General features: G+C 46.0%; 1 long non-coding RNA gene across 1 annotated transcript; it reads left to right on the forward strand.

The window, feature by feature from the left end:
* The first annotated feature begins 461 nt into the window (after positions 1–461).
* Positions 462–1,404, forward strand: LOC120977749. Its single transcript, XR_005773952.1, has 2 exons — positions 462–510; positions 1,154–1,404. It is a non-coding gene; the product is annotated as an uncharacterized LOC120977749 (long non-coding RNA).
* The last annotated feature ends 22,125 nt before the right edge of the window (positions 1,405–23,529 follow it).

Below are 23,529 nucleotides of genomic sequence, written 5' to 3' on the forward strand. Positions count from 1 at the left end.
TGATTGTAATAATGTCTTCTCATGTGATAATATATGTATGTGTAGAAAGTACTTAGACAACACCAAATGTTCGGGGTACTCACACCCCACAATCATTGGCCTTTTAGCCTATGGGCCCCATAACTTTGCTGTGTCTATAGTTAGACCTATTTATGAGGGGGGGTAGCCTAGTTTATTATGTTAACTCGGACCTAGAGACCCGATTATCAGGCAGTTGTGTCCCAGGAACATTTGTCAGACTATCAGATGATAGGGACCACATCCATGAGGAGACCTTGTATCCTCATTGTGTATATTGATGATTTGGTGTTTTCTGTATAATTTGGACACAGCGGTATCCACTGGTCACCACTGGAAATTAAAACAGCCTGGGGTTAAGAAAGCAATTGCAGCAGATCGGATCACCAGAGGTCTGAGACAAAATGAGGTGCAGAAGAAACCATCTCCTGATCTTCAGTGACCCCTGCTAGAAGGTATTGGCCTTAAGAACCAAAAAGAGCCCTAAATAAGGTAAGATCCTTGTGACAGGAGTCATAAAATGTAATGTGATTTATAACAGGAGCTCATAATAATAATAGACATGATGCCAAATTCTGGTGACACCAGAGTGATGACACAGAATAATTTAGGGTTTAGATTCTCCACGAAGATGAGCAGAGCAGTAGACATTAGTGGAAAATCATCCAAATCGCCTGATACATGGCATATAAGAATGATAAAATTCTAACTGCTACAGTCACCACTAGGGGGAGCTCCCATTGAGCTTGATATGTAGATCACCTTGAGCAATGTCTCCCAGAATTTTAACTATGGAAGTGTGTAAGAAAGCAGGGGTTTTGGCGATTTGTATCAGGAAAACTGAGCTCCAAACCTTCCTGAGCTCCAAAAATATATGAAAATAAATTAGCCCACGTTTATAAGGTGTATTCTGTTTATGTTGGATATAGCAGTGGGTCCCAGAACAAGAATAACAGCTATAACAGTCAATGACATTGATAAGCGTTGGTATCGCTGTTAGAAACATGGGCCCAAGTTTACAGTTGAAGGGATTATAATGACTCACAGTGACCGGGAGTAAATTGTGTGACACTCACATGTCATTTTCCGTTGTTCCATGTTCAGTCATAATTAGTTATATTTTTTGCATCTGCAGATCACTGTACCAGAGCGGGGGTCTCACTGTGTCCCTGCAATGAATATGGGATACAGCTGGAGGTGATGACTCTACCACAAGTCAGCGACATGGTGGCCACCATGTCAGGATCAGATGACCTGCACTTCAGCAAGAGGCAGATTCCGGGCTCGGTCTCTGCACTCACCCACCGGACTTTCTGCAGTCAGACGTATTCACTAAAGAAGTGAGTTTCCTGCTGCATCAAAGGCAGATTCCAGGCTTGGTCTCTGCACTCACCCACCGGACTTTCTGCAGTCAGATGTATTCACTAAAGAAGTGAGTTTCCTGCTGCATCAAAGGCAGATTCCAGGCTTGGTCTCTGCAATAACCACTGGACTTGACATTCACCGGACTTTCTGCAGACAGATGTATTCACCAAAGAAGTGAGTTTCCTGCTGCATCAAAAGGCAGATTCCAGGCTTGGTCTCTGCATTCACCACTGGACTTGACATTCACCGGACTTTCCACAGACAGATGTATTCACCAAAGAAGTGAATTTCCTGCTGCATCAAAAGGCAGATTCCAGGCTTGGTCTCTGCAGAAGTCAACCTACTTGACATTCACCAGTTTTCCACCGCCTAGGGGAGGGGCAGTCCTTCAGCCATGGCTCCCTAGAGGTTTCCTCCACTGGGGGTTTTTCCTCTCCTGAGTGCTGAAGGCCCGACTCATCATGAGTCAAAGGCCCATCATCAACAGGGCCACATTTAAGACCAGTGCCCTGACTTCTAATGAGAACATCTACTGTACATTTGATACCTTGCAGTTAATAAAGAAGTCAGTGTATATTAAGTAGTGGTGTGTCTGAGCCTCTTTATGAATCTTCATAGTTAACTGGATGGGGGTGCAGGGTATCCGACCCTTGCTGCTCAGATAGTGATGGCCTTTCTTGCTTTTACAGCTAGGCTTATTTCTTTTATCCCCTACCTACAGTGGGGGACTGATTGGTGGGGACTGTTGGGTCCCCTATGATCATGAGAATAGGGATTCTGTGTCCCCGAAGAAATGGAATGGTAGGTCAATCATGTTCCCTTCTGCTTCATTCAGTGTCTATGGGACTTCTGGAAATAGCTGAGCATTGTACTCGACTATCTCCAGCAGACCCATGGAGAGTAGCTATGTGCACGCTCGACCTGCCACTTCATTCATAAGTGGACACAGGATCCAGATCTTGTGATCAGTGGTGGTCCCAGATATTTTGTGGATAGGGTAAAGTTTTGTATCAACAGAAACTATCTCCGGACCACATACCCCTTGAAGTCAACAGGTGCGCAAAAATGTGGATGTAACATGGACCACATCCAGATTTTTGTTTTTGCGAATCCGCAAATTGTAGACCGCAAAACAGATATGGTTGTGTGCATGGAGGGTTATACAGATTCTACTGAAATAAAAATATTAAGAGGTAGAGTCAGAGGTGTACCTCCAACAGAGGCAGACCACGCAGTTGATATGGGACCCCTGGAGGAAGGGGCCCAGTCTTGGACAAAAGGCCCGCCTCCTAATTACACTTCATTCTTGCTCCTGTCTTGAGTCCCTTGTCTGGGGCTCAGGCTCTGCTTTCCATATCCCTGCTTCCTCTGTCCTGTCCTCGGGGCCCCCCTTTACTCAGTACATCATCAGTGGCTAGCTCTGCACCTGCCGGAGTCCCAACTAGCGCTCTACGTTGTCTCGCTGAGGTGCGCTGAGTTGGCTTGTTCTGTGCCATGGGAGTTGGGATTTCATTCCTCTGCAAGTGATGAGAGTGACTTCTGCGAAAACGATGACTTTAGGTGAGAAGTGAGTGTGCTGTCAGTAATATGTGTTTTGTTGTGAAGTGAACCCCTCATTTCCAGTGCTGAACCCCCAGTTCTGCTTTGCAGACCGACACAGTGTAATGCCGCCATGTCCTGCTCTGTGCACTCAGGTACAGTAAGTGCCTCTGTGTCAGCTTCATGCACTGATGTAGAGACACATTGTTAGTCCTGCTTTACACTGCAGCTTAGCTCCATAAGGGCATTACTATGACCACAGGAAACATGCTGTCACATTACAGACGTGGGGCTGCATGCAACTACCTGAGACGCCATAAGGGGGCGCTCCAAAATAAAATACTGGAACATGTATGAAAGAAATTAACTTAGTGGTATGGAAACCTATCCAGATGTGTAGATGAAACCATATAGGTAATGTAGAAGAGACAGCGCCACAAGGAGGTATATGACGGTAGAATATAAGAGAAATACATGATCGGCATGCATATAAAGTTATAACGGTGTCTTCTCCTATGGGCTGAGTTTCCACAAGGAACAATAAATCGAGCAGGTTGAAACCCAGTATACCCTGTCCCTTCCCATTCACAATACATTTTGAGCCTCATGCCCGTACAGAAATGCCCACTTTGGGCACATTGGCACAAGTGCTGCCCCTTTATGGTCCGTTTTGCAGGATGATCAGGAGCCAGGATCTCAGAGCAGATGGGGTATAATACTGCATCCCTATCTGGACTCACATTACTTATCCTGTACTGATCCTAAATTACATCCTGTATTAAACTCCAGAGCTGCACTCACTATTCTGCTGGAGCAGTCACTGTTTACATACATTACGTATCCTGTACAGATCCTGAGATACATCCTGTATTATACTCCAGAGCTGCACTCACTATTCTGCTGGTGCAGTCACTGTGTATATACATTTCTTATCCTGTACTGATGCTGAGTTACATCCTGTATTAGATTCCAGAGCTGCACTCACTATTCTGCTGGTGAAGTCACTGTGTACATACATTTCTTATCCTGTACTGATGTTGAGTTACCTCCTTTATTATACCCCAGAGCTGCACTCACTATTCTGCTGGTGCAATCACTGTGTATATACATTACTTATCCTGTACTGATCCTGCGTTACATCCTGTATTATACTCCAGAGCTGCACTCACTATTCTGCTGGTGCAGTCACTGTGTACTGAAAAAAGTGTATGGTAAAGTCCTGTGTATGGTAAAGAATCCCACCCAGCTTCCTCAACTGGGTGAGGTAAATAAAATCCAGGACAGGTTTTCCCCTAGCCTGAGGGATCGCAGCTGAAGCCAGCTGGGATCATCAAGGGGAAATAAAGCACAGTCCATGCTGTCAGTCTGAGGAGAGGAATGCCTGGAGAAAGCCTGGGAAGCTGGCTGCGCTGCTGGCTAGAGAAGCCGAGTTCTCTGTGTGACCTGTGTTCAATAGGTGAGCTAGGATCTTCACTGTATTAGCCAGGGCTCAGACGGGCAGGTGTTTATTTCAGTTTGGTTTATGTTTTGTGGTGCTGGACCTTCACCTTACCCAGTGAATTATAACTGGGATTGCCTGTATTGCCGGAGTGTGATAAATAAAGCAGCATTTGGACTTTAACCCTGTGGTCTGCAAGAGAATCTGTCATCGCCGCCCAGCCTGAATGTGTAACCCCTTACATTTGGTGTCGGATGCGGGCAAGCGTCCCTGCTGAAAAAGTCAACAATCGGTTGCTAAGGGCAACGGCGTGACAGTAAATGATTTAATGTCCTGGGTGAAAGCTGCTGCAGCTTTGCAAAGTTCACCAAATACCATGGAGAAAATGATGAAGATGTTGTTACAGGCCAATCTGGAGGAAAGGAAAAGACATGCTGAGGATAAAAAGAGACACGAAGAAGCCTTACGTGTCCAACAACAGGCTAATGCACAGCAGCAGGAAACTAATCGTTTGTTGATGGAGCATATTGCTGCAATAAGAGAGACTGCTGTAACTCCAGCCCCACAAGTGGAGGTAAGCCCCCCAGTGACTTTGAATGTGAGGACGGTTGTGCAGCGGGCCTTGCAAAAACTGACACTTGATGATGATATCGAGGCCTACCTGACCGTATTTGAGAGGGTGGCGGAAAGAGAGAGGCTGCCAATAGCAGAGTGGGCAGAGGTCCTTGCGCCCTTTTTGTCCGGCGAACCACAAAAGGCCTACTATGACCTCAGGGAGCAGGATGTCCGGGACTATGTCAAATTAAAAATGGAGATCCTGGCTCGTTTGGGCGTTACACCAGCGGTTCGTGCCCGGAGGGTCCACACGTGGAGCTACACCATGGACAAGCCTGCCCGATCTCAGATGTTTGACCTCCTCCATCTTGTACAGAAGTGGCTGGAACCTGAGACTTCTACACCAGATCAGATTGTGGAGAAAGTAATGGTGGATCACTACTTTAGAGCCCTCCCAGCGTAGCTGCAACGGTGGGTCGGACATGGAGACCCCAAAACTGCGGATCAGCTCGTAAACCTGGTGGAAAGGTTCCTGTCGACTGAGGACTACCTCCGTGACGTCCCTACCGCACCAACACCTCCCCGGAGTGCCCGACCTGTGTCATCTGTGGGTAAGAGAGTTCCGGCTGTTGGGGGTGTGTGGAAGGGTGCAAGAGGGAATAAGGCTCTAGAGGTTGGGCGTGGGCATAAGGCTCAGTCTCCTGGGCAGTCCGGAGGTTTTCTCACCTAGAAGACCTGGTGTGACCCAGTGCTGGAGGTGCCGTGAGTGGGGACACATTGCTGCCTATTGCCCTCTGACCTCAGAGCCCATGGAGTGTGACGGGAGCCGGAGACAGTCGCTGTATGCGGTGCCAGTGTGTGCGGTCTCCCCAGGACTAGAGACTGAGCCGCAGATGTGTACCCTGGTGATAAATTACGGCTCTGTCAGGGCTCTGTTGGACTCCGGTAGTCTGAGAGTAAGTGTGCTGTGCATCCATGGGGATGCCAAATCATACCCGGTGGCTTGCGTTAAGCTGGAGACTCCGGCTGGGACTGTATCCTATGAAGTCGGGGTCGTAAAAAGACTTATGCATGATATGATATTGGGCCGCGACTTCCCCTTGTTTTGGAAGTTGTGGGAGAAGAGAAACATTCCTGCAGAATCTGTGCCGTCTCCTTTAAATAATCATTGTTATGAGGGGCCCATTGAATCCAATGGTTTAAAGGAAAAGACCATTGAAAACAATGGTGCCGATAAGGTGCAAAATGAAGATGTCATGGTAACTGAAATGTCTGATGAAAATATGGGGTTATGTGACGTACCTGATAATGACACTTTTCCATTGCAGGTGTTAGCTAGTGAAGATGAAGCTTCCCCAACTGGGGAAAATGTGTTGGACTTAGGGGTGTCTCAGGGTAACTTTGGTACCGAGCAGTTGAGAGACCCCACTCTCATGAATGCTCACGAAAATGTTACCGTGATAGATGGTGTACCACAGGTACCAGAAGCTGACCAAAAATTTTCGCATTTTGCCATGAATGGAAACCCGCTGCATCGAGTTAATAAATGCAACAATGAAATTGTGGAGCAGCTTTTGGTGCCAAAACCCTATAGACGTATGGTACTAGATCTCGCACATAACCACGTACTTGGGGGTCATTTGGGTGTTAGCAAAACACAGGAGAGGGTACTACAAAGATTTTTCTGGCCTGGAGTATACAAGAAAGTGGAAATATACTGCGGGTCCTGCCCAACCTGCCAGATAAGTGCCCCGACCTCACATTTCCGGAGGCCCTTGGTGCCTCTTCCCATCATTGAGGTACCTTTTGAAAGAATTGCCATGGACTTGGTGGGTCCCATTGTTAAATCAGCTAGGGGGCACCAGTATATCTTGGTTGTGTTGGACTATGCCACACGATACCCGGAAGTGGTACCCTTGCGAAACATGGCGTCCAAAAATATTGCCCGGGAATTATTTTTCATGTTCTCCCACACGGGGATCCCTAAAGAAATTCTCACGGACCAGGATACCCCCTTTATGTCGAAGGTCATGAAAGAGTTGTGCAAGTTGTTCAAAATCACCCAGATACGTACCTCGGTGTACCACCCACAGACAGATGGGTTGGTCGAGAGGTTTAACAAGACGCTGAAACAGATGTTAAAAAAAGTAGTAGAAAAGGATGGTCGGGACTGGGACTGCCTCCTGCCATACCTTATGTTCTCTGTTAGGGAGGTGCCTCAGGCTTAGTGGAACGAGAGTGTCGAGCCATTAAATGGGCTCTGGAGTCACTTAAATATTACCTGCTGGGTAGGAAATTTCTGTTGGTAACAGATCACGCTCCTTTAACTTGGATGAAATAAAACAGGTAGAAAAACGCAAGAGTGACCAGGTGGTTTCTCTCCCTGCAAAATTTTAATTTCAAGGTTGAACATAGGCCGAGGAGAAGAGGGGGGGGGGGGATGTGGTAAGGTGAACAGAAAATTGTATGGTAAAGTCCTGGAAGGGGTGTATATCCCACCCAGCTTCCTCAACTGGGTGAGGTAAATAAAATCCAGGACAGGTTTTCCCCTACCCTGAGGGATCGCAGCTGAAGCCAGCTGGGATCATCAAGGGGAAATAAAGCACAGTCCATGCTGTCAGTCTGAGGAGAGGAATGCCTGGAGAAAGCCTGATAAGCTGGCTGCCCTGCTGGCTAGAAAAGCTGAGTTCTCTGTGTGATCTGTGTTCAATAGGTGAGCTAGGATCTTCACTGTATTAGCCAGGGCTCAGACGGGCAGGTTTTTATTTCAGTTTGATTTATGTTTTGTGGTGCTGGACCTTCACCTTACCCAGTGAATTATAACTGGGGTTGCCTGTATTGCCGGAGTGTGATAAATAAAGCAGCATTTGGACTTTAAAGAGGACCTTTCACCGATTCTTACCCTATGAACTAACTATACAGATATGTAGAGCGGCGCCCGGGGATCTCACTGCACTTACTATTAATACCGGGCGCCGCTCCGTTCTCCGGCTATGCCCTCCGGTATCTCCGCTCACTAAGTTATAGTAGGCGGAGATACCAGTCCCTAAGTTATGGTAGGCGGAGTCTGCGCTAGCGCTGGCCAATCGCAGCGCAGAGCTCACAGCCTGGGAGGTTATTTTCTCCCAGGCTGTGAGCTCTGCAATGCGATTGGCCAGCGCTAGGGCAGACTCCGCCTACCATAACTTAGGGAACGGAGATACCGGAGGGCATAGCAGGAGAACGGAGCGGCGCCCGGGGATAATAGTAAGTGCAGTGAGATCCCCGGGCGCCTCTCCACATGTCTGTATACTTAGTTCATAGGGTAAGAATCGGTGAAAGGTCCTCTTTAACCCTGTGGTCTGCAAGAGAATCTGTCATCGCCGCCCAGCCTGAGAGTGTAACCCCTTACAGTACATATATTACATTACTTATCCTGTACTGATCCTGAGATACATCCTGCATTATACTCCAGAGCTGCACTCACTATTCTGCTGGTGCAGTCACTGTGAACATACATTTGTTATGCAAGCGGGTGTGGACCCACTGCGCCACTGACTGGCTATACTCTGGAGGGGCGTGACTAAACAACTAGCCTCTGATGGTGAGGATAGGCTTGGGCCGTTAGGGTAGTTGCCAGGTGCCACTCCAGAGCAGTCCCCAAGTTAGTGGCAACTGACCAGGGGGTCAGAGATACCGGTGCAAGCACCGTTGGGAAGTGCGTGGTCAGGAAGTCCAGGGTCAGGGCAGGCAACAATCAAGCAAGGTCTGTAAACAAAGTCCGAGGTCAGAGGCAGGCGCCAAACAGGCGAAATCCAATAATTACAAAAGCAGGGTCCGGTACACAGCAAAGCAGAACTTGAAAAACACCTTCACACTTGGAACTAGACAAGCTAGTGACCATGAGTTGCTCAGGCATCTTCCTGTGGTAGGAAGCACCTTTAAATACCTCCTGCAATCCAGCCATAGGCTGGTGAGACAGAGGGCGTGTACGTGCTGCCTCACAAGTGAGGAGAGACACATCCATACAAGTCCTAACAAACAGTACAGGTCTCCAGCAGGAAGTAAACTCTGGCATGGAGCACAGATGCAACAGTTAAGGCTACTTTCACACTAGTGGCACGGACCTCCGGCAAGCTGTTCCGTCGGGTGAACAGCCTGTAGGATCCATCCTGCCGCTAGTGACCCCGTGCCCCCGGACTGCCGCTCCATGGCAGCACACGGCGAAAGGCTCCCGAAATAAATGTCGGACATGTCGTAGTTTTATTCCGGCAGCCTCTTACCGTGCGCTGCCGTGCTGCCGCCGGAACTCCGCCTCCAATATAGTCAATAGGGACTGAGCGGAAGTCCGGGGGCACACGGTTACTAGCAGCAGGACGGATCCGACAGGCTGTTCACCAGACGGAACAGCCTGCCGGAGGTCCGTGCCGCTAGTGTGAAAGTAGCCTAAGCAACCTGCTGCCCGCGCTTGTCAGCGCGGCGCATGGCAGCAGGAGGGAAAGAGGGAGCCCAGTGCCTGTGGGTAGGGGCAGCAGTGCCGGCACGGACCGCTGGGCTAACACATTACGGTACATCATTTATCCCATACTGATCCAAAATTATAGACTGTATTATACCCCAGAGCTGAACTCATTATCCTGCTGGTGAAAACGCGGTAAAGTTTTATCTTTTTGCAAGTTAAGAGGGTTTGGATTTATTAGAGACCTGCCCAGCCACCTCCACAGCCTCTATGTGGATGAGGTTGTCGAGTTTACCCCAGCAGAGAGCCCTCGCGGACCATACGCCACTGGAATCACCCGGCCCGTTCTAGAACCAGAGTCCTGGGAACCCGAGGAGAGCTCAGAATCAGAAGAGGAGCCATTACTCCCTACTCCCTCTAAGCGGCTGGATGCCAGATATGTGCCTCGACTGACCCGTAGCCAGAACCAATATGCCACTGGCTTTGTGGGGAAAAATATCCTGTGGCAGCCCGCAATCGCCACCAGGGATCCAGAGGTGCACTCAAAAAAAAAAAGAGATCATCCAAGTTTAGGTCAATGTCCCTATCTGCACCTGACCCAGTTCAGGAATGTACCCAGCTATTGCTGCAACTGGTGGTTATCACAGCCAGACCCTCCCAGTCCAACCTCAGGAAATGAGGACTTCTACATCCCTTGCTACAGAGGTTGTCTCTGTTGCTATTACCAAACCTACTGCCACAGTTGTGCCAGCTATGATGGAAGAGGAGCCTATTGATAAAGAAACCCATAGTTGGGCCGGAGCCCATCTCTATTAAAGATCTAGGAAAACCCTCTATCTTTGACGAAGTCAGGAGACAACTAAAACTGCCTATTGTGCCCCTGAAATGTGTTCCTGGAGGAACCCCAGAATGTTCATCTCCCGATTCTTGGGATTCTGGAAGCCCCTAATCTACTGATGTTCCGTCTAGCCCGGACCCCTACAATTAAAGTAGGCCGGCTACTCATTTAAAGGAAACAAGAAGGAGCAAGAGCACTGTTGAGGGCGGAGTTCTTTGTTTTGCTTTTCCAGTTTGGAACTCCCTCTCCCTTTTATAAAAAGGACTCTATTAAAGACTCCATCATTCAGCAAAACCCAAGTTATGCCACTGTTTGCACCAATTTTATTCCAATTTTACCCCCTTTTTAGGTTGTCTGGAACTTTGAAACAACCACATGTTCTGCAACGTTCAAGAAAAATGTACCCAGAAAGACTTTTCTGTGCCTAATCCTATGCAAAGCACAGCCTTTTACAAATGAGGAAACTTTGCACTATAATTCCATGTGGATTATAAATTATTTATACCCCAAATCAGGGATGGACTTTGTCTCAGGACTTTTGTCATTGACTACCCTGCCCCAATGTGAGATCACCGCCCATTTTTGTCACCGTTAAGTAAAGAAGATCGGAACGCCCAATTTCCTTATGCACTAAGAAGGAATTGTTGTGCATAACCCTGCGTAACGAAGTGTCATGACAGTACATTGCAATATTTATATCCATATTTGTATTTGGTGTATTTCAGGTGACGGCGTAGAGAACTGTAACAACTGTCCAGAGACTATTGATTCAGTAAATATTTAACTGGTTTACAAAAACGGACTCTTCGTCATTTACTACTACTACTACTACTCTCAACATTTGCACCTTACGGTGATGGCGTCGTGAACCGGGGGCCCAGCCGTACAAGCACCCTAAACATCACCATCAAGGGCACCTCAACCAACATCTGGCTGGTCTTCCCTGTAACCAGAGTGCCAGAGTCTTCCCATCACCTGTACGCCAGCCCAGGGAGGCTCTGCTAACCGTGAGTAAATGAACTATTACACCCACCGGCTCACCACCACTACACTCACTATCCCCTGTGGCTTGGTATGCTACACCAGTGCTCCACAGCAGCAGCAGCACGATTTCCTCACACATGGTCCTGCTGATCTGTGTAGGAGGAGGAGCGGGGCAGGCTGGGAATCAGCCTCTGCTCCTCCTACACAGCAGCGCAATGTGGCAAAGTATCCTGCTGCTGCTGATTGGGAGCGCAGATCATGGGAGGAGCCAGATGACTGAGGCGAGGAGTATTTATTGTTTGCTTTTTTCACTTTCTGTGAAGGGGCACACATCTGGACATAACCACTGTGAAGGGGGCACTGGGCAAATATCTTGGCATATCCACCGTAAGAGGGCACATTCCTTGGCATATCTACTGTGAAGGGGCACACATCTTGGCATATCAACTGTGAGCAAGCACATATTTTGGGATACCTAATGTGAGGGGGGCACATATCTTGGCATACCTAATGTGAGGAGGCACATATCTTGGCATATCTACTGTGAGGGGAGCGCATATCTACTGTGAGGGGGCACATATCTTGGCATATCTGTAACACCCCAGAGTTGTGTTACGAAACTCTTTTACCCCGCTACAACTTGTTAAGAGTATTTACATTGTCATCACATGTGATTTCAAAATAACATCCTCACATTGGAAGCCTTGTTACATGTAATTTCTATGTTCACTAGCAGGTGGCAGCAATGTGTCGGCAAGGAGTTAGAGTCAGTTTTGTGTCTCTAGACTGGAATAGTTCATTTCAGTTTAGCCCCCCTCTATAAGCAAAGTGGGCTGCGCCCATTTCCTGCCTCATGGGGAGGGAAGAAAGTTAAGTTAGTGTGCCAGCTACCCCTGCTAGGGGTAGGGTGTGCGTGTAGGAGCTCCCAGATATAGGGATCCAAAGCCAGGATCTTGTCTCAGCTGAGACAATTGATCATCAACCCCAGCCTGAGCCTTGCAGCCTCAGCTGGAAGAAGCAAGCAGACACCTCCAGTTACAGGAGAAACCATACCATGTGAAGATAACTGTGAGTACTGGCAAGAGACCCTACTACAGCTGCAACCCTAAGCTACCAGAGGCAAGAGCACCCCCTAATGCGCTTCAGTAGCTCGAGCAGCGAGGAGGACCTGGACATCCTTCTCTAAATGCTCCTTTTCAAAAAATAAAGGACTAATGGGAGCCACATCATGGACTGTTCCTGACAGGTGAGGACCCGTTGGCATTGTTTTAATGTTTTCTTTTACAGGTTGCCCTATTTTGTTCTCACCCTGATGGTCATGTGCTGTAAGGACTCCATCTTCATCATCATTTAACCCCTCATGTCCAAGTTCACATTGTTTTATCCCCTTTTTCAGGTTACTTGATAACCTTATGGAACTACGGCTCTAAATTATGCTATTTTATGTGCTTTTATATGACATTTTATATCTCACATTGGATTACAATTAACTCTTTATTATTCCTGTGGATTACAATTGACTTTTGACCATTTACAGAGGATTCTACTTCAAGCAGAAGGACTCAAGTCATATTTGAGCATACTATTGCACTAATAAATTTGCACTATTTCCCAAAAATGGTTTACTTCAACGTAAAAAGCTTGCACCCAAAGAAAAGACTCAAACGCATACCTGAGCTCTTTGTGATAATTTTGCCTAATGTTTACATGTTAAGTTCAAGTATTATATGCCCATTGTGTGTATTCTCTTCTAGGTGCCGCAATGTGATCTCATGCATTTATTGTGACATTGCACTTAACCATTGCACTTAACCAGAAATGTAGCAACTTACTCCAGTGTGCCTTACGACAGCTCTTGTTCTCTCACCCCTTTATATGGACTGCCTATGCGGACGTTTACACCAATAGCCTACTCATTGTGCACAGGTAGGACCAAGTGGTAAGTCCTGGCAGGTCTAGTAACTACACGGGTAACCTCGCTGCTTCGGGAATAGTTAGAGGAGTTTTCAACCCCTCCTTCCCGTTTGTTATATGTTCAGGATTGCTCCCATCCTGAGATGTTTCTTCCAGGAGTTCCATGAGATTATAATACCCTCCTCCTGTGACAATGCCAGAAGAGCATGGAGACGCTAATACCTCCCCTTCTGTGCCTTTGCCTAAGGTATGATACCTCAAGCCTTAGTGCCATTTTAGCTACCCATAGTCACCATAGTGATCGTGCTATAAGCCATATATTTCGACTTTGGTGCAGGGAAGGGAATACAGGATAAAGCCACCCTTTCATTTGCGGGCATTCCATTACACATCGAAGACACCTCCATGCTTTATTTCATGTTCACCGAGCTCAGAACACTTCAAACTTAGTCAGTAGTGATTGCTTAGTGCAGACCTTGGTTCACTGGTTATACCGAGAGGAAAACTGTTACTTAGGACACCCTACTCATGCGGGCAGGAACCTAGGGTAGCCGTTTTATGTTTTGTCTATGCATGTCATATATGTAATACATGCAGAACTTTGTATTTATTTGGGTAACCCAGAGCTGGTTCCTCTCCCCTCCTAAGCATAAACCGAGGGTGGGTTAACTAGAAGTAAGGGGGAATGTAACACCCCAGAGTTGTGTTACGAAACTCTTTTACCCCGCTACAACCTGTTAATAGTATTTACATTGTCATCACATGTGATTTCACATAACATCCTCACAAATGTGCATTGGAAGCCTTGTTACATGTATATTGCTGTAATTTCTATGTTCACCAGCAGGTGGCAGCAATGTGTCAGCAAGGAATTAGAGTCAGTTTAGTGTCTCTAGACTGGAATAGTGAATTCCAGTTTAGTCCCACCCCTCTATAAGCAAAGTGGGCTGTGCCCATTTCCTGCCTCATGGGGAGGGAAGGAAGTTGTTAGTGTGCCAGCTGTCCCTGCTAGGGGAAGGCTGTGCGTGTAGGAGCTCCCAGATATAGGGATCCAAAGCCAGGATCATCATCCCCAGCCTAAGCCTTGCAGCCTCAGTTGGAAGAAGCAAGCAGACACCTCCAGTTACAGGAGAAACCATACCCTGTGAAGATAACTGTGAGACCCAGGAGAAGCTATATTCCTCCTCAGCTAGTCAGTCCCCACACAGCAGAAGATAGAAAGCGCAGAAGCCAAATTCCTGCCACAGTTTAGAGCTACTAAGCAGACACCCTTACCTGCAACGCTCCAGGTACATGATAGAGCAGAAGATATATTCCTGCCACACATTGCCAATACCTGCTGGGACCAAAGACTAATGCTGCATCTTGCTTGGATGAAAGTTACTACCAGTAAAGACAAGTTTGAACTTTACCCAAGGTCTGGATCTCAATTACTGCTGCAAATCCCTCTATTACTCCTACTAGCACCACACTCAATTTATTGCAAGTGAGCCAGGATCCCGAAGTCCAGCCGTACCCAGGTAGGAGACACCGTTGACACAATTACTACTATCATACAGAGACATTACACCAATATGGCATTCCTAACCTGGTACGTGAGTTACAACACCTTAAAGGGCCCTGCAACAGTACCCTGTGCACGCTGCAATTGGCGTCACAAACAAACGATAGACTTTTATACCCATATCCTGACCCACTGCATAACTTGGCGTCCGTGTAACCGTACCACGGTCTGGCTCATTGCATATCTACTGTGAGGGGACACATATCTTGGCATATCAACTGTGAGGGAGCACATATTTTGGGATACCTAATGTGAGGGGGGCACATATCTTGGCATAATTAATGTGAGGAGGCACATATCTTGGCATATCTACTGTGAGGGGGAGCACATATCTTGGCATATTTACTGTGAGGGGGGCACATATCTTGGCATATCTACTGTGAGGGGGCACATATCTGTGAGTACACCTGAGGGACTAAAACACTGGGTAGAAAATAAAAGTAGGCACATAAGGACTGATTCACATATATCCGCTCTGTAGTATGCTCTGTGTAAGGTATTTAATCTATAATACATACAGTTTCATTGCTGTAAGTGCAGTGCAAAATGTCATAAAGGCCCACTGAGACTTTATCTCCCAAGGGCCCACATGAACCTGGAGCCGGCCCTGCCTCCTGATATCTATCATAATGTGACAGGTGTAGAAGAAACACCACGGGTGCTAATCCACAACATCTACTGCTGCTATAACCATGGACAGGAGGTTCTTAGTATACATTGTTATCAAAATGTATAAGCCCACTTGCCACGTCACGGCAACCTCCTTCAAGTGGGTCCCTACACTAACACTAATGACTATTATTCCCCTTATTATACTACTGCAATCCTATTATTGTTAATTATGTCCCTACACCTAAACCTGTTGATCCAGAAGAAGGCAAAAACCCCTGGACACATTCAGCCAATTCGTGTCACAGGGGAAAAATTCCTTCTCGACCCCGGGAAAAGGCGATCGATCCTAGAACCCTGGATCAAACCCCCTGATCCCTATCCCTAAATTTGGTCCCTATCCCTAAACCTGTTGATCCAGAAGAAGGCGAAAACCCCTGGACACATTCGGCCAATTCGTGTCACAGGGGAAAAATTCCTTCTCGACCCCGGGAAAAGGCGATCAGTCCAAGAACCCTGGATCAAGCCCCCTGATCCCTATCCCTAAATTAGGTCCTTATCCCTAAACATGTTGATCCAGAAGAAGGCGAAAACCCCTGGACACATTCAGCCAATTCGTGTCACAGGGGAAAAATTCCTTCTCGACCCCGGGAAAAGGCGATCGGTCCTAGAACCCTGGATCAAACCCCCTGATCCCTATCTCTAAATTTGGTCCCTATCCCTAAACCTGTTGATCCAGAAGAAGGCGAAAACCCCTGGACACATTTGGCCAATTCGTGTCACAGGGGAAAAATTCCTTCTCGACCCCGGGAAAAGGCGATCAGTCCAAGAACCCTGGATCAAGCCCCCTGATCCCTGTCCCTAAATTAGGTCCTTATCCCTAAACATGTTGATCCAGAAGAAGGCGAAAACCCCTGGACACATTCAGCCAATTCATGTCACAGGGGAAAAATTCCTTCTCGACCCCGGGAAAAGGCGATCAGTCCAAGAACCCTGGATCAAGCCCCCTTATCCCTATCTCTAAATTAGGTCTCAATTCCTAAACCTGTTGATCCAGAAGAAGGCGAAAACCCCTGGACACATTCAGCCAATTCATGTCACAGGGAAAAAATTCCTTCTCGACCCCCGGAAAAGGCGATCAGTCCAAGAACCCTGGATCAAGCCCCCTGATCCCTATCCCTAAATTAGGTCTCAATTCCTAAATCTGTTGATCCAGAAGAAGGCGAAGACCCCTGGACACATTCAGCCAATTCGTGTCACAGGGGAAAAATTCCTTCTCGACCCCGAAAAAGGCGATCAGTCCTAGAACCCTGGATCAAGCACCCTGATCCCTATCCCTCAAAACTCCTGATTTCTATATCTAAGTTTTCTAAAAATCATGTTGTTGTTTTTTTATTTTTACTATTGTTATAGATTTATTACTATATTACTACCCTTTTAACTAAATATTAATATTTAACAACTATAATTTTTTTTTTTTAGATTTGGTTGCTGCTGATGGTCTTACAGCTCCTTACCATCCTTCACCGGCAGAATGGTTTGAAGAGGATGGTCCTGAGGATGTTCTTCTTTCCTCTCAGGTTGGTGTTGACATACTGGAAGGTGGTTGGCTGGCGGATCTTCTGTCTTCTTCCAGGCTGATGCTGAACTCTTCTCAGGTTCTTGCTCTTCATATCCTTCTTCTCAGTAGTCTCATCCTGAAGCTCCTGGGATGTCTCTGCCTCTTCTTGCTCTCTTTGGGCCTCCTTCACCTTCAGATCTTCACACAGGTGGCTTGCCATCATCAATGCCGGCTCTGGATCTTCTTCCTCCAGTGGGAAAGGCAGGTATTTCTTCTGAGCTTCTGGGTTGGTCGGCATGAGGCGCTGAGAACAGATTCAGTCACTCGTCTATGAGACGTTCCTATTAAACCTTCACATCTATAGACAGAACATGGAGGAATCTGGAGGATATTATGACAGGCAATCACTCACCTCCATCTTGAATATTGGAGACGGGAGGAATTTCATGGAGTAGATGAGACGTTGTTGGTCTCTCTCCTCCACGGTGCGGGGATAAGCTGCAGGGAGAAGACAACCAGATCATGAGTTTACTTCAGATCAGTCTATATGAAGTTTTCATAGTCGAGTCTTATTACCAAAAATACTCACTTGAGAAGGGTCCCAGACCATAGATGCAGTGCTGGAGGCAGTAGATGTCCTAAAGAGAAGAGAATACAGTAAGTGACCAATTACCACTCCTCATGAATGATAGGACGAGGGGTCAGATTACAATGAAGCTACTTACCTCCAGAGAAGTGCGGCCTGCTCTAATCCTGTATTCGTCCAGAATTGGAGAAATCATAGCGCGATCTGTTAACCCATAAAAGAGACATAGTCACAGATCTGATAAAGGCAATGAATGTTCTCCCAGGTGTAGGACCCTCGTGATCACACACTGATGGCCGGTCTTAAGGGTGGTAATATGGAAGTCCTGAAGAACCATTTATAACTTCTTCATATATCTTTATAGCAGTAAGTCAGAGATCAGCTTTCCTCATACAGAGCTCCAAATCCCCTGCAAAACCTTAGAATAAAATGATAAATTGTAGCTGCCTGCAGCCACCACTAGGGGGAGCAGAGAGCGTACTGTACAGACAGTCATCAGTCCTGAGCTCCCTCTAGTGGTGTCTGCAGGCAGATCTAATGTTACCATTTATATCAGTGCAGAGGATTTGGAGCTTTGTATCAGTAAATCAGAGCTCTGATCACTATAAAAATATATCAAGAAATGAATCAACATATAAAATGTCCTGATGATAAAAGTCGGACATTCACGTTACATATAAGAGGATAATAATCACATATGATCATGCAGTATATATATATATATATATATATATATATATAGTGCCGTCTTTACTGGGTATCTGTAGTGTCCCTTATAGCAGAAGGGCCCATATACGTAATACCGCACATAACACAGAGGGGAGATTTATCTCAACTGATATGAAGGAAAACTGGCTCAGTTACCCATAGCAACCAATCAGATCGTTCCTTTCATTTTTCAAAACTCATTTGGAAAATGAAAGGTAGAATCTGATTGGTTGTTATGGGCAACTGAGCCAGTTTTCCTTTGCACCGGTTCTGATACATCTCCCCCATAATGCAGACTGGGTTGTACTGGACCCTATACAGATACATGACATGTTTATTTCTAAATTCATCCTGCCCAGGAGTCAGGAGTACAGAACTCACCCCCCAATAAGACAGTAAAATACCCAATTAACAACACTTTAAAAAATACCCCCATTTTCAGAGCCAGCACATTGTCCCCATTTACAATACTGCAAACAGAAAGCCCCCAATTCCCAGCACAGGACCCTCAATAAACAATACTGGCAGCACGGGGCCTTAACTGACAGAATTTGGGAATCCTGCACCAGCCACTAGGGGGAGCTCACTACACCCAGATGTATAACTCCATATACAGCTAGCTCCCCCTAGTGGTGTCTGGGACAGGTAGGATTTAGGATAAATGTGAAGCCTCATGGGAGATGTCAGATGAGGGGTGGGAGATCTCACCGGCGTCCATCTTCACCTCTCGTCGTCCTGTAACGGTCTGAGGACCACTGACCGTTGGTTTCCTTTCAAGTTCAAATCCAGCGATCCCATTGGCTGCTGAGCAGTGACATCTGGAAGAGGAAATTTAAAGGGACAGGACGCTGTTATCTCACTGCAGTGCATGTCCTGTATGTGAGATATCATGAAGCTGTGGATATAATCTGCGGGGACCGGCTGCTATCACTCCTCATATCTCCACCAGGGGGCATAATATCTGATCAGTGTTATGTCCTACATATTATTACACTATTATGTTCCAAGAAGCATCGAAATCTACAATTACAGTTTCTATAAATGGTTTTAACCCCTTCCTGACCAGGTTATTTTGCATCTCTGATTATATAACTGATTTTGTTAGAGGAATATTCCCCCAAATTTCTGCTGTTGGCAAAAGATGTCAATTATGTCTTCACCATTGGCTCCGATCTGTGGCAGTGATCAGGAAGCTGGAAGATCTTCCGGCCGCACACCCTGTGATATATCATCATCATCATCACCCAGATCTCAGGAATAGATGTGACACGTACTGATATAGTATAGACTTACTTCTAGGCCTCCATGACTTATCCACAAGCTGGTTTTAGAAAACTTGGGTGACAACCAATATGGCCGCCAGTGCAGATCCCCCCCTTCCCCCAAGGGTTGTCACATGGGGTTTACAGGATTGTGGATGGCTACAATGACTAATAAGAAGAAAACCACCATATACTGCTAAAGTAATACTGCCATACACAGCCGGTATATAACCACCATATACTGCTAAAGTAATACTGCCATACACAGCCGGTATATAACCACCATATACTGCTAAAGTAATACTGCCATACACAGACGGTATATAACCACCATACACAACCTGTACAATATCACCATATACTACTAAAGTAATACTGCCACACACAGCCAGTATATAACCACCATACACAGCCTGTACAATATCACCATATATTGCCAAGATAAGAGTGTCATATACAGCTTTTATAATACCACTATATACTGCTAAGTGCTAACATAATATCACCATATACAGCCGGTATCATACCACCATGTGCTGCTAACATAATATTGCCATATACAGCCTATATAATATCAACATATAGTGATACTATAATACTGTCATATATAGGCTACAGAAAATATCCATATGGTGCTTAGTTAATACTGCCACATACCGCCGGCATAATACCACCATATAGCGCTAACATAATAATGTTGAGTGGCTTATTACGCTTTGGCCAAAATGTATACCAATGCCTCATTCAACATCCAGCATAGAGGCAGGGCAGAGTGCAGGTTGCAGAGTGCTATTGCATTTGTGTTTTTGCGTTTGTATGTGTATTTCGCCATAGCGATGTGCACCTGCATACAGGGTTGTGCTGACTGAACCCCCCACATTTTTTCTTTACTAACATAATAATGCCATAATCAAACTGTATAATACCACCATATACTGCTATGATAATACTTCGCTGAATTCATTCTGTATTTCTTTCTACGTCTTTAAAAACATTTTAAAATAGGAATCCGAAGTCGGATTTGGTACTGGCTGGTACCTTGGTATTGAACCCGACCTTGGATTCCTAATTTACTGAAGTCTTTCATTGAAGTCTTGCTCGACTTCGGCCAAGGCGAATTTTGTCTACGTAGGACCAATACATTGTAAATTCTGTACGGAAACTACATTAAAAACATTTTTTTTATTTTTTTTATACTTCCGTTTCCGGCGCTGGTATGTAGAGATGCAGGAACAGGAGCTCCGTACCGCCTGCTTCGCTACACCCCCTCGCAGGGACGGGGGATAATATTCCATCTGCCAGCTCCTACAAGCATATGGAGCGATATCTGCTAAGAAGCGGGCAGAAGACTACCACCTCCTCGGCTCCAGAGACTGACACCAAGGACGACTTGTGTCCCAAGATGTCGCCGCCTCCACTTTCCTCCCCGACACGCAGCGCAGCAGACAAGCAGGAGACCCCCATAGTGGACTCCCAAATCGATCTGTTTGAGACAGCAGAGAGACAGGTGGATTTAAAATTACTGGCCATAGAAGTGACAACACAACTGGCACCAGACATAATTGCTTCATTATCCTCTACAGTGCAGGAAGAGGTAGAGCTACAAGATTACAGAATATCTGAAGTGGAACTACGAGTAGCTTGTATGGAGGAAGACTCTGTTGAGACTGTAAATAAACTACAGGATTTATACCAGATCGCCAACAAACTCAATGACAGAGTAGATGACCTGGAAAATAGATCCAGATGGAGTAATTTACGCTTAGTAGGGATCCCTGAATCGGTCCCCCCAAATGAACTGAGAAACATATTTGAAAGTGAACTGCCTCAAGCGCTAAGTCTCCAGGGCAAGAAGAAGGTGGAAGGGGCGCATAGGGTGGGACCCCTGAAAGAATATCCTTCAACAGCCCCTTCAAATGCGAACCAAAGGCCAAGACAGGCGATTTGCAAATATATAGATTTCTCAGACAGAGGACATACTGAGGGCATACCGTATGAGACGTGAACCCCTACTTTTCGCTGATTATTCTGCTGAGGTTGCCAGGAAACGAAGAGCATTTAGCACTATATGCTAAAATTTACATAAAATGGGGATCAGGTTCCAACTAGCTTATCCGGCTATACTCAGAGTCCGACAACATGATGGCTCGACCAAACAGTTTAAAGATCCAAAGATGGCGGAGGAGCAGCTACAATTCCTAACAGACAGGAGAAATGAAGATACCCCATATGGAGCGAGAAAGCAGACTACTAATAAACCATCTAGAGGCCGGGAATGGAATCAAGTACCCCACGGTTCATCATCCAAGTCCCAGGAACCACCAAAAACACGACAATCCTTTATTGGGAAACAAGTCAAGAATGCTGGAGGACATGGATAAAATGCCATATCTCACAACTCTATCGTGATCGTGGATAGGAGAAGAATAAGATTGTCTGAAAACAGGATTCCACGTTCATGTATAGGTGATATAGATGGGGAGCGGTAATGAATTAGGGTTATTCAGGTGCAGTCAGGTACTGCGTTCATTACCAGAAAAAAGGAAATTCTAATGAGAGAAATGTTTAAATTACAGTTATGCTTTGTTATTTTAATTTTGTTATGCGAATTAACTGTTTACTCGGGTGTTGGGGTACTGTACAAACATTTTAGAGGTAATACCGTATGGGGGAGCTGTCGGGCTGGGAGGCAGCGCCCTGATGAACAGTGGCCTCATTTTGGAGGTTGCTTGAGGGCAATAATTAATCGGCATATGAGTCTGTTTGCAACACCAAAGATATGAGAATTGTCTCATGGAATGTCAAAGGGTTGCGCTCCCCTAATAAGCGCATGAAGATCTTAAGACATTTAAAGAGGTTGAAAGCGGATGTAGCGCTGTTGCAGGAGACCCATCTGCCAAAAGAAGATTTCCATAGAATGGATAAACTGTGGGTAGGGTCAGTATACGGCTCAGCAGCAGATGATAGGAAAGCGGGAGTATTGATACTCATAGGGCGCCATCTTTCCCATGTTGTACATTCAGTGAAAGAAGATGATAGAGGCAGGATGGAACGAATGCATATCTTGGGGCCATTTGGGGACTATAGTTTTTATAACATATATGCCCCAAATCAGGGACAAGGGAGATTTTTTGATTCATTATGCCCCATTATACTCCAAGATAGTCATTTGACCAAAATAATTGGGGGAGATTTTAATTTAGTCATGAACGTACAGGAAGATAGGACGTATGACAAAAACAAAAAAAATCAGGAGACCCTGATGGAATTTGCCAACACTCTATCTTTGAGAGACAGCTGGAGGATACATAACCCTCAGGGAAGAGAATTTACACATTATTGACATGCACATAATACCTGGTCCAGAATGTAATATATATTCATGTCTCCAGCGGCTCTCCAGAAAGTAATAGATATTGCTATTGGGGATATGGTCATTTCAGACCACTCCCCGCTGCTCTTAGATCTGGGAGATGCTTATCCCGAAGGGAAAGAATATATGTGGACGTTTCCTAATTATCTCATAGGCGATGAGGATTTCATAAAGCTAATGCAGGGTTGGTGGATGGAATTTGCCGAGGATAACAAGGAGCATATACAGTCACCAATACTATTCTGGGAAACGGCCAAATCTGTCATTAGAGGGCGCTTAATGGCCTATGTCTCATCTATAAAAAAAATAACACACGTACAATATGAGAAAGTGGGTGGGGAACTAAGGACGGCCTATAGAGACTTTCTCTCGACCCCGACTCAGATAAATAGAGAGAGAAGGATCTTGGCCCAGAGAGACTTTGACTCGTGGGCGGAGAAAAAAGAAAAATTGAAAAGATCTCGCTTAGAAATAGAACTACACAAATACGGTCATAAATCGGGGAAATTGCTAGCTACAATGGCCAAAGGGAGAAGACAGGTGACTCATATTGACGGGATAAAGAGGGGAGATGGGATCAGGGAGCACAGACCCAAGCAAATTAATGAGGAACTGGGTAATTACATGGCCAGGTTCTATCAAGATAGGGGAGGTAATGTCGAGGAGGGCTTTCCTAGAGAAGTTATCTATGCCAACCATTACTGAGGAGCAACCGATTTCTTTAAATGCTCCGATAACGGCAACGGAGATACAAAGTATAATAAAATCCCTTCCGGC

This window comes from Bufo bufo, chromosome 8, assembly GCF_905171765.1.
Source record: "Bufo bufo chromosome 8, aBufBuf1.1, whole genome shotgun sequence".
NCBI lineage: Eukaryota > Metazoa > Chordata > Amphibia > Anura > Bufonidae > Bufo > Bufo bufo.